At 37.8% G+C, this 13,101-nt stretch overlaps 1 non-coding gene across 1 annotated transcript; it reads right to left on the reverse strand.

Annotated features, from left to right (window-relative positions):
* Positions 1–446: 446 nt before the first annotated feature.
* TRNAV-UAC (transfer RNA valine (anticodon UAC)) lies at positions 447–519 on the reverse strand. Its single transcript has one exon. It is a non-coding gene; the product is annotated as a tRNA-Val (tRNA).
* Between the last annotated feature and the right edge of the window lie 12,582 nt (positions 520–13,101).

A 13,101-nucleotide genomic window follows, 5' to 3' on the forward strand; every position in this document is an offset into this window, starting at 1 on the left:
TGTGCAAAACTTCTTTTCCAATTCTCATACCTCCAATCATTTTCTCTTGTCATGAAATTGTACTGAAGGTAGTGGAAATCCTTCCCTTGTTCTTCTCCTTAGTGACAATGTTCCTAAATGTTTCAGTATCCACATATATATAAAAACATATATATTTGTGTTGTGTGTGTGTGTGTGTGTGTGTGTATGTGTGAGAGAGAGTGGGAGAGAGAGAGTTACATAACAGTGCTAAATTTTGTACAGCCTGTTTTCAGTATCTATGGAGAATATCTTGTTTTTGTTTACTTAGATTTATTAAAATGGTGGATAATGAATTTTTTAATATAAAACCATCCCTGCATTTCTGGAACAAATCCCATTTGGTCATAATATCTCTTTATTTTTATTCATTTATTTATTTTTATTTTTAAATTTTTGGCTGCACCATGCTGCTTGTGGGATCTTAGTTCCCTGACCAGGGATTGAACCTGGGCCCCTGGCAATGTAAGGACCAAGTCCAAACCACTGGACTGCCAGGGAATTCCCATATCTCTTTATTTTTAATGTGTAGTTGGAATCTGCTTGCTAATATAATTCAAAATCTTTCATTGATATTCATGAGTTTGGTCTGTAGTTTTCCTATTTGTGTTTTTATCAGGTTTATGTATCAATATTATACTTCATTAACAAAGTGAAAGTTTTCCTTTTACTACACTCTGGAACAATTTAAGTAACAGTAAGATATTCATATACAGTTTCAATTAAAAATCTATTTGAACGAATTAGTCACTGCAAAGTTAGTGCATCAGAATTCTCCAGTGGCAAAAAATAAGTGATATATGAAAGTACTCTGTTTAATAAATAGTTTATTATAAGTGTAATAGTTAATTATAGTTAATATTTGATAATAGTTAATAGTTTAATAAAATATTTAATAAGTACTTTTATATTATATAGTTTGACCTTCACTTCAAATTTCTGAATATGTTATATTCATTTTATGGATTAGAAAACTGAGGCGCAGAAGGATTAAGCGGCTTGCCCAATCCACACATTTAGTGAGGAGCAATAGAAGAACTTAAACTAGATCTACTGCTTTCATAGTATACTCTGTTCATTCCATAGTGCTTCCCTGCAATGCAGTTCACTGTCTTTATGTCAATAGTTGGCCAAACATTTTAATTCACAATTAATTTACATGTATGTTCAGTAGGGAAAAAAAATTTTGGTTTTGAATCTATTTTTGTCATACTGTGACACTACCGGTTCTCACTGCAAGTAGAATCCTTGGTGACGGAAGGCAGTAATATGTGTATGTCCATTTAGATAATCACTTGCTCTCTCTCTCTCTCTCACCCCAACACACATATCCTTTAGAGGACATCATGGGATAAGACTACCTTAACCATTGATTCATAAAATTCAAATAGGCTTTTGGCATACAGAGTAGTTAGGATTTGTGGAACATGCTTTCATTTATAGTATATCCTCCATTTACGTACCTACCTAATGTAGAGATTAGATTGGCTTTAAGTTATCAGCCATTTTGAAGATAGGCCTATTAAAAAGAAAAACTAAAGCAAACAAAAATTCCAAATATCTGTAAGAACAGATTTAATGTGATGTCACATACTTTCTACAATGTATCGAAATTCCAGGGATGAGCATGGTGCATCATCTCTTGTACCTTAAACGAGTACTTGTATTAAAGTGGCTAGGAATGGGAAAATATAAGTGTAAAATAATATAACGCAATATGTTATAATCGATAAACTCAATAGTATATCGATATAAACATACACATTTTGGCAATACGAAGCATTTTCATTTTGATGTGCATTTATCTTCAGATCAATGGGTACAAAGAGTTCTAGCAAGTTAGTTAGCCCAACTGTCTTTATTTTATCTAATTCTAGGGGTGCCTTGAGTATTGTGTCAAATCCAAACTCTTTGCCATGGCTGTGTACAATCTGCTTGCACTCTCCCCCACCTCTCCTCTCTTAATTCATCTTTCCCTTTCTATTCTTCACTCTGAGCTCCAGCTTGAATGACTTTCTTTAATTTCAGGACTGCCAAAATTTTTCCTTCCAGAAGGACATCCACGTGCTGTTTCTCTTCCTTGGACAATTTTTCCCACGTCTCTTTATCTAGCTAACTCCAACAATCTTCTGATCTTACCTTAAATGTAATTTTCCCAGAGTGGCCTTATCTGGCTAATGCCTCCGCTTCCTGAACAACACCAGTTTACTCTTATAAACTCTCACTATGCTGTACTTCTCCCTTGGAGCATTTGTAAAAGAATCACTTATGTAATTTTTTTATCGTCTCCTCTTAGAATGAAAGCTCTGTGAGGTCATGCGTGGTTCTTGCTTGTCTCATTCTCCACTGTATCACTAGTACCTAGAACAGTCTTGAGCACCTAGTATGCGCTAGCAAATATTTGTTGTATAAATGGATGAGTGAATGAATGAGTGACTTTAAACAAGCATTGTGAAAGAGGTTGGTGCATGAGATAATCAGAGGCTGGGGGAAATCAGAAAATTCAGGCATCATTACCTTAATAAATACAACAAAGAGGGAGACTGCAATGAGCATGCCCTAAGAAAGAAAGTAAGCCTTTCTGAAAAAGAAAGATGACATGGAGCTCTTTTTGTAAAGTGTTTTCAGCACTTTATGAGCCATTGTTATCTCCTTATTTAATTTACCGAGGAAAAATAGTAAGCAAGGACAACTGGGAGTAGAAAAGTTTCTGAGGTTTACTAATGATGTACACAGCTTCCGCTTTCCGTATCACTTTATTGTCAATGGTAACATTAAAGTCTTATGCTCTGTTGGAGATATAAGTGTATTTGAAAAAAAAATTCATTATCATTGAAAACACTGGATTCATGTTGCCACCCTGGGGAAATAGGAAATGTCACTGATTTAAGTTTGAGGTTAAAGGACACTTTTGGAGAAAAAAAGATAATGGGTTTTTAAAAATATCAACACAGGAGCCGTGTTTATCTACATGCAGTAGTTGACTATTGTGAAGTTGCTTTTCTTCTTATATGCCTCCTTATTTCCAAGTCCTTTTCTTTTTTTGTATACTTCCCCCCTTTTCAGTCAGCCATGGAGCAGTTAAAGTAGTTTGTGTGAGTACACTCAGCCTATACATATTTAGGGCAAAAATTACTAAAGGTGCAATAAAAAGAATTCTGGATGCAACATTCCACTCTGTGGTGAGCTTGGTATAACTGCCTCTGGGACGGTAGCTACCCTCATACATACGAATGACTCAATGGAATTTGAGAGAATACTTTAAGTGTTCTTGTCTTTTAAGCATTGTATATTAATTTTTGATCATTTCCAAACTTTCTTTTAGCAGAATTGCACATGGAAAACATAAACATCATTGGTAGTAATTTTTAAATTTCCAGTTGGAAATTGTGATAGAAATATTTATTCAATATCTAGCATTTGCATGACATTTTGCTCTATGGCAGTTGGTCCTTTGGCTCAAATGTTTACTTCCTCAATGAAGTAGGTCTCAGCCTACTTCCCTTGAACACATACATACACACAACAGACTCAATCTTGCCCTTTCCTTATACTCCTTTAGCACTTAAATTGGATTATTCCAGAAAACCTGAGGGAAATCTTTTGATCAGTTGCAGGGCAGTCAACACATTTTTAGGAGTTAAAGAGAGAAGGGGGAAGAGAGTATCTATTTATTGAGCTTTACTTTGCCCTTTCTCTAATAATACCAATACCAGAGCCCTGACTCTGAGAAAGACAGTTTCACGGACATGTAGTTCTGAAGCTAACATAAAGATGGAAAATTTCCTCCATGGTAATCATCTCAGAATAATATCTTGATATCTTCTTTTATCAAGGCATTGCTAGATAGAATTTGAAAAATGCTCATAGGATGTAAGTAAACTCCTCAAAATCATTGACTGGTAGGCCATTGTCAATTATGAGTTCGATACTTTAAAAATACCTACAGATGTACTTGAAAAAGACAACAATATACTGAAACCCATTTTATTTCTGGCTGTACATCAGACTATACACTATGGGAGAATTTCTCTTGCAGAGATACCTCTGGAAAGAAGACATAAAATATATGGCCTTGGTTTTGCTGACACAATGATTTGACTGCTGCTGAAGTAGCTTTTAAATCCCTGGGATACATGATTCTTTTCTGCAAAAAGTAACTGAATGGAGGTCCAGTGTCAATGCTGTTAATGGCCCTATGATGACACAGTTCGCATCAAGGATGAAAATGTTTACGGTCTTTTATTTGTTTATTTATTTATTTATTTTTAATTTATGGCTGTGTTGGGTCTTCGTTTCTGTGCGAGGGCCTTCTCCAGTTGCGGCAAGTGGGGGCCACTCCTCATCGCGGTGCACGGGCCTCTCACTATCGTGGCCTCTCTTGTTGCGGAGCATAGGCTCCAGATGCACAGGCTCAGCAATTGTGGCACACGGGCCCAGCCACTCCGCGGCACACGGGATCCTCCCAGACCAGGGCTCGAACCCGCGTCCCCAGCATCCGCTGGCAGACTCTCAACCACTGTGCCACCAGGGAAGCCCCTTTTATTTGTTTATAGATCTTTGTGTATCTCAGGAGGCATAGTAAGTCTTTTTGGAGACACTGAAATTGAGGAAGATAAAGACCATTGGAAGTTCCCAGAATTACCCTCACAAGCATGCCTCAAAATTAAGATTAGAATTTAGAATCTCTGGGTTCTTGCTCTTGTTAAGAAATATTGATAAAGGAGAGTGTAGATGGAAGCAGTTTGCAAGAAGGGGAGATGTGTCCTGGGTCTTGGGTGGACTTGCTTATGTAGATACGGTTATCAATCCCTTGGACATTTTAGTGTTACACATCACTAATGTGGTCCCATGGAGTACTGAATATAATAACGTTTCTGAATGTGTACATTATGCATAACATATGATCTCTAACCTTTATCATGATTTTTCAAAATAATTTTATTCTTATTTAACAGGAAATTGAGGTTCAGTGAGATATAAAATCTTGCCCAAATTTTATGAGCCAGGATTCAAACTCAGCTCTACGTGATCCCAAAGGCACCACCACACCATGATTCTGTTTGAATAATCATATGCATCAAATAAACATATAATAGAGGAGTGAGTATATTTAAGAGAGGGGTGACATTTGAAGGGTGAGTGTCTAAGTTTCTTGTGGCTATTGAAACAAATTACTACAAACTTGGTGACTTAAAATAGTGTAAATTTGTTCCCTCACAGTTTTTGAGTCCAGATGTCTGAAATTAAGGTGTATGCAGGGCTGCACTCTCATCAGAGGCTCAAGGAGAGAGTCTGTTGTTTTTCTCTTTTCCAGCTTATAGTGGCTTGTATCACTCTAATTGCTGCCTCTATAGTCATTCTGCCTCCTCCTCTTCTGTCTGTCAAATCTCCCTCAGCCTCACTCTTATAAGGACACTTGTCATTGGATTTAGGGATAGCCCCCGTAAGCCAGAATGATCTCCTCATCTCAAGACCCTTAACTTGATTACATCTGCAAATACCTCTTTCACAAATAAAGTAATGTTCACAGTTTCCAGGAATTAGAATATAGGCATCAATTTGCGGGGGGTACCATTCAGCCTGTGGGTAATGGATTTCTGTGGTCAGACTGAGTTGGACCAGGATATTTGCCTTCCTTTTCCCAGTTGTGGCTTCCTGGAGGAGCTGGAATTGTTGGAGCTCTCTCAAAGGCCTGAAGAGATGGATAGGTCTAATGATAAGTTGAATAGACAAGGGGTACATTGAAGCAGTGTAACAGGTTATCCCCATTGGCACAAACCAGCCAACATAAAATCATTGATAGAAAAGTTAAGAGATTCTATAGGATAAACTAGTTTTAAAGTGAATGTTCACCGTGTAGACTCTGTCCTCAAGGAAATTATGTTCTAAGCAGCATGACAGTTTATTGAGTAAAGCAAGAGCCTATTATAACAGTTTATCAGATGCTGGATTTTTTTCATAAAAATCCACAGCAAAAAAATAAATATTAGGGGATGAAATCCCTATACTGGGGGAAAAATATGAAGAGCAGAATAAAACCAAACAGCCCTGCTCTCAGACAAAACCACCACCCGTCCTCTCTGGCCAGCAGTGATCAGAGCCCCTCCACTATTTTCATTTGGAGCCATTAGGACTAATCTCATCTTGTTCTTCTATCTTTTGTATGTCAGGTCCACAGGTATCCCAGGTCTCCCTATCTCCATATTTGCCTTGTACATCTTTTTTTTTTAAACCTATTTCTCAACTCTTGAAAACCATCTACTTTGCACTCTAGAAATCAGAGTCAGTGTTCAGCAAAGTCCTATTTATTTTCAGTAACTTCTCTTAATATTTCCTTTGCCTCCTTTTTCTAAATGAAATCTGGCCCTACCCTAATGACTCTCACTGTAGCCTTTTTAAATGGTAGGTTTTTTTTTTCTCTAACACACCCCAATTACTATTGATCCTGGAGTTAGGATAGGTATTTTTATTGCTTCTCCTTGCTGATGACAGACTATTCTCTCTTCCTCCTCCTCCCAGCTTAGAATTTTATGTCATTGTATTAGATATCTCCTGTTATACCTTGTGATGGTTAATTTTATGTGTTAATTTGACTGGGTCACAGGATGCCAGATATTTGTTCAAACATTATTCTGGCTATGTCTGTGAAGGTGCTTTTAGATGAGTTTAACATTAAAATTGATAGACTGAGTAAAGCAGATTGCTCTCCCTAATCTGGGTGGGTCTCATCCAATCAGTTGAAGGCCTGGATAGAACAAAAAGCTGACTTTCCTCAAATAAGAGGGAATTCCTCCTGCATAACTGCCTTTGAGCTGGGACATTGTTTTTTTGTTTGTTTGTTTGTTTGTTTGTTTTTCCCCCTGCCTTTGGACTTGAACTGAAAATCATATCATCAGATCTTCTGGTTCTCAGGCCTCCAAACTGAGACTGGAACTACACCATTGGCTCTCCTGGGTCCCTAGCTTGCTGACTCCAAGTCTTGGTACTTGTTAGCCTCATAATCTTGTGATCCAATTCCTTATAATAAATCTCTTTAAATCCTACTGGTTCTATTTCTCTGGAGAACCCTGGCTAATACACTCCTCTATATTATAGTCATCTACCGACTTCCAGTTTACTCCTCTCAGTCATTAAAGACATTTTACCTCATCGCACACTATCACGCCTGTCAATTGTTTTAATCCTTGGTGATTTCAGTATTCACGTATGTGATCTTTCCCACAACCTGGCCTCTCAGTTTCATGACCTGTTCTTCAGTTTTATTTTCTTTACCAACTTTGCTACTTGTTCCCATGGCCATATCTTATCTTGTTATTAGCAATAACTGCAACCCCTCCATAACGTCAGTGTCAAGCATCCGACTTGACCACCAACTCGCTCCCTCTGATATCCTGATAACAACAACTATCTTATCCCACTGGGACCTCCCACCCCACTGCTGCCATGAACATATTCTCACTTCCATCCACATTGGGCTTAGTGTCTTAGTGTCCACGGTCCATTATTACCTTCAACTATGTTGCCTCTCTCTTGTTAATCATACTCATTTGACAAAATCCCAAGCCTGGTTAAATCAAACATGGTTGGAGAAACTCATGCAGTCTTGCTAAGTGGTCTCAGTTTAAACTCAAGATCACCAGCTTCAAGTGGATCCTTAAAGCTGCCTGGCAATTATGCTATATTTGCCAGTTCCATTAACACTCTAGATGACTATTTCGTGCCTTCTCCCTTTACAAAAATGAAATGTCCACTCCCTCCACTTGCTTCCTGTTTAACTGAGAAAATAGAGATAAGATAATCAAAAGAAATTTTCCTCAAGCTACTATCACCACATTTTCCCATCAACCAGCTTCTGTGCCCATACACTCAGCCTTCATTCCTGTTCCTATGGGTGAACAGCTAAAGCCATTGCACTTAATCCCACCCCTGCTCACCAACTCCAGGATATCCCTCTTGCAATTCTCTTCTTCCTTTCCTATATCATTGTTTTTTCCCTGGATCTTTCTCATAAACATAACCTACTAATGTTTCTCCCATTCTAATAGAACAAAACAAAATAGCTCTCTTGATTTCATTTCCCTCTCTGGCTGTTGCCCCACTTCTCCTTCCCCTTTATAGCAAGAGCCCTTTAAAGAGTAGTCTACACTTGCTGTCTTCTATTCTTCTCCACTTGTTCTTAAGGCTTTCTGTACACAATTGCTTTTATAAAGGTTGCTGTTGTGGACTGAATTGTCTCCCCAAATTCATATGTTGAAGTCCTAAACCCCAGCACCTCAGAATGTGCCCTTATTTGGAGATAGGGGCTTTACAGAGGTGATTAAATTAAAATGAGTTCATTAGGGTGGGCCCTAATCCAATAGGACTGGCGTCCTTATGAGAAAAGGAGATTAGGACACAGAGAGAGACACCAGGGTCACGTGCTCACAGAGGAAAGGCCGTGTGAGGACACAGCAAGAGTCTGCAAGCCAAGGAGAGAGGCCTCAGAAGAAACCAAACCTGCCAGCACCTTGATCATGGACTGTAGCCTCCAGAACTGTGAGCAAATAAATCTCTGTTGTTTAAGCCACCCAGTCTGTGGTATTTTGTTATGGCAGCGCTAGCAGCCTAATACAGTTACCAATCACATCCATGTTGCTATATCTTAAAGCCCATTCTCAGTCTTCATGTAACTTGACTTACAAGCAGTATTTGATATAGTTAATCACTTCCTCCTCCTTGATACAGTATCTTCACTTTGTTTCAAGGATATTGTAATCTCTTGATTTTCCTCATACCTCACTGGTTTCTCCTTCTCAGTGTCCTTTGATGAACCCCTCCTCCACTTTCCCAATTCTGAACTTTGAACCACTCTAGGGATCAGTCCTTAGACTCTGTATGCATTCATTATTCATCACTCCCATTACTACCACCCTGGTCCAAGATACAATTTCTAGCCTGGATTATAGCAATATCTTCTTAACTTGACTCCCTGCTTCCACATTTGATTGTCTGCACTCTGTTCTCCACACAGCAGCCACAGTGATATTTCTAAAGGAGTATGTTATTTCCCTATTCAAAACCAGTGATTCCTCTCTCCACCAGGGTAAAAGCTTTACCATAAGGTCCTCATGATCTACTCCTGCCCACCTCCCTGACTTCTCCTATGACTCTCCCCTTGGCCCACTACCACACTTAGATTGATCTCCTTGCTTTTCCTTGAATTTGCCAAACATGCTCCCACCAGGATGTGTTCGCATTTGCTTCATTTTGCCTGGAATGGCCCTTGCCCAGACATCTGCATGTCTCTCCCTAACCTCTTTCAAGAATCTGCTCGAATGTCACCTCTCAGTTTTGTCTCCCCTGACCATCGTTTTTTTTTTGTTTTGTTTTGTTTTGTTTTTTTCCACACACACTGTATTTTATTTTTACAAGAGATAAATAGACTGACACCAAGCATTGTACATGGATGACCACAACAAAAGCAACAATGATTGCAATTACCAAACATGAAACACACTCATACTATGTCATAATATTGACATTCAGTCCAGTAATCCTCCACTGTAACAGCTCCTTTACTTTGCAGTGAAAATTGATTTGTATATTCTTTGCCTCTGAGTTCTTGTGGGATTTTTTCTTTTTTTAAATTCAACCAGAAAGTCACAAAAATTATACTCATCCTCATCAGTTCACTCAGTCCCATGTAATTAATTTTTTTTTTCATCTTGATCTTTTGTTAGCACTTTTATGAGCTCCTCAGTTTTTCATTAGAGTTCTGAAAATGCTTATTCATTCAGTTCAGCAGTACAGTCAGGTACCAGAAACCTGTACTTGTCAGAGTCTTTTCCATGAATTTCCTGAAGATGAAACCCTTTTATAGGAACATATTTACAAAAGCATCAGAGTACACCCAGAACTGTCTGTAAATGACAAAAGACTTAAAAATGACCACGGTTAAAGATTTGATGAAAGTTCATAATAATGCAGTTGACAAGAAAATTAGTTATTTCTGAGATATACATTTTAAAGTAATAACTAGGGTTATGACTTATAACATTATACCAGAACATATAAGATTTTTAGAAATTTCATGTAATGTCTGAAACATTTATATTAACATATTTCCATACAAATAACCGAATGAAAGTTTAGTATTAGTTGTTTTGTTTGTTTGTTTATACTGCAGGTTCTTATTAGTCATCCATTTTATACACATCAGTGTATACATGTCAATCCCAATCGCCCAATTCTGCACACCACTATCCCCACCCCACCGCAGTTTTCCCCCCTTGGTGTCCATATGTCTGTTCTCTACATCTGTGTCTCATCTTCTGCCCTGCAAACCGGCTCATCTGTACCATTTTTCTAGGTTCCACATACATGCGTTAATATACGATATTTGTTTTTCTCTTTCTGACTTACTTCACTCTGTATGACAGTCTCTAGATCCATCCACGTCTCAACAAATGACTCAATTTCGTTCCTTTTTATGGCTGAGTAATATTCCATTGTATATATGTACCACAACTTCTTTATCCATTCGTCTGTTGACGGGCATTTAGGTTGCTTCCATGACCTGGCTATTGTAAATAGTGCTGCAATGAACATTCGGGTGCATGTGTCTTTTTGAATTACGGTCTTCTCTGGGTATATGCCCAGTAGTGGGATTGCTGGGTCATATGGTAATTCTATTTTTAGTTTTTTAAGGAACCTCCATATTGTTCTCCATAGTGGCTGTATCAATTTGCATTCCCACCAACAGTGCAAGAGGGTTCCCTTTTCTCCACACCCTCTCCAGCATTTGTTGTTGGTAGATTTTCTGATGATGCCCATTCTAACTGGTGTGAGGTGATACCTCATTGTAGTTTTGATTTGCATTTCTCTAATAATTAGTGATGTTGAGCATCTTTTCATGTGCTTCGTGGCCGTCTGTATGTCTTCTTTGGAGAAATGTCTATTTAGGTCTTCTGCCCATTTTTGGATTGGGGTGTTTGTTTCTTTAATATTGAGCTGAATGAGCTGTTTATATATTTTGGAGATTAATCCTTTGTCCGTTGATTCGTTTGCAAATATTTTCTCCCATTCTGAGGGTTGTCTTTTCGTCTTGTTTATGGTTTCCTTTGCTGTGCAAAAGCTTTGAAGTTTCATTAGGTCCCATTTGTTTATTTTTGTTTTTATTTCCATTACTCTAGGAGGTGGATCAAAAAAGATCTTGCTGTGATTTATGTCAAAGAGTGTTCTTCCTATGTTTTCCTCTAAGAGTTTTATGGTGTCCAGTCTTACATTTAGGTCTGTAATCCATTTTGAGTTTATTTTTGTGTATGGTGTTAGGGAGTATTCTAATTTCATTCTTTTACATGTAGCTGTCCAGTTTTCCCAGCACCACTTATTGAAGAGACTGTCTTTTCTCCATCGTATATCTTTGCCTCCTTTGTCATAGATTAGTTGACCATAGGTGCGTGGGTTTATCTCTGGGCTTTCTATCTTGTTCCATTGATCTATGTTTCTGTTTTTGTGCCAGTACCATATTGTCTTGATTACTGTAGCTTTGTAGTATAGTCTGAAGTCAGGGAGTCTGATTCCTCCAGCTCCGTTTTTTTCCCTCAAGACTGCTTTGGCTATTCGGGGTCTTTTGTGTCTCCATACAAATTTTAAGATGATTTTTTCTAGCTCCGTAAAAAATGCCATTGGTAATTTGATAAGGATTGCATTGAATCTGTAGATTGCTTTGGGTAGTATAGTCATTTTCACAATGTTGATTCTTCCAATCCAAGAACATGGTATATCTCTCCATCTGTTGGTATCATCTTTAATTTCTTTCATCAGTGTCTTATAGTTTTCTGCATGCAGGTCTTTTGTCTCCCTAGGTAGGTTTATTCCTAGGTATTTTATTCTTTTTGTTGCAATGGTAAATGGGAGTGTTTCCATAATTTCTCTTTCAGATTTTTCACCATTAGTGTATAGGAATGCAAGAGATTTCTGTGCATTAATTTTGTATCCTGCAACTTTACCATATTCATTAATTAGCTCTAGCAGTTTTCTGGTGGCAGTTTTAGGATTCTCTATGTATAGTATCATGTCATCTGCAAACAGTGACAGTTTTACTTCTTCTTTTCCAATTTGTATTCCTTTTATTTCTTTTTCTTCTCTGATTGCCGTGGCTAGGACTTCCAGAACTATGTTGAATAATAGTGGTGAGAGTGGACATCCTTGTCTCGTTCCTGATCTTAGAGGAAATGCTTTCAGTTTTTCACCGTTGAGAATGATGTTTGCTGTGGGTTTGTCATATATGGCCTTTATTATGTTGAGGTAGGTTCCCTCTATGCCCACTTTCTGGAGAGTTTTTATCATAAATGGGTGTTGAATTTTGTCAAAAGCTTTTTCTGCATCTATTGAGATGATCATATGGTTTTTATTCTTCAATTTGTTAATATGGTGTATCACATTGATTGATTTGCGTATATTGAAGAAACCTTGCATCCCTGGGATAAATCCCACTTGATCGTGGTGTATGATCCTTTTAATGTGTTGTTGGATTCTGTTTGCTAGTATTTTGTTGAGGATTTTTGCATCTATATTCATCAGTGATATTGGTCTGTAATTTTCTTTTTTTGTAGTGTCTTTGTCTGGTTTTGGTATCAGGGTGATGGTGGCCTCATAGAATGAGTTTGGGAGTGTTCCTTCCTCTGCAATTTTTTGGAAGAGTTTGAGAAGGATAGGTGTTAGCTCTTCTCTAAATGTTTGATAGAATTCACCTGTGAAGCCATCTGGTCCTGGACTTTTGTTTGTTGGAAGATTTTTAATCACAGTTTCAATTTCATTACTTGTGATTGGTCTGTTCATATTTTCTGCTTCTTCCTGGTTCAGTCTTGGAAGGTTATACCTTTCTAAGAATTTGTCCATTTCTTCCAGGTTGTCCATTTTATTGGCATAAAGTTGCTTGTAGTAGTCTCTTAGGATGCTTTGTATTTCTGCGGTGTCTGTTGTAACTTCTCCTTTTTCATTTCTGATTTTATTGATTTGAGTCCTCTCCCTCTTTTTCTTGATGAGTCTGGCTAATGGCTTATCAATTTTGTTTATCTTCTCAAAGAACCAGCTTTT

The sequence above is a fragment of the Eubalaena glacialis genome, chromosome X, assembly GCF_028564815.1.
Source record: "Eubalaena glacialis isolate mEubGla1 chromosome X, mEubGla1.1.hap2.+ XY, whole genome shotgun sequence".
NCBI classification, from domain to species: Eukaryota; Metazoa; Chordata; class Mammalia; order Artiodactyla; family Balaenidae; genus Eubalaena; species Eubalaena glacialis.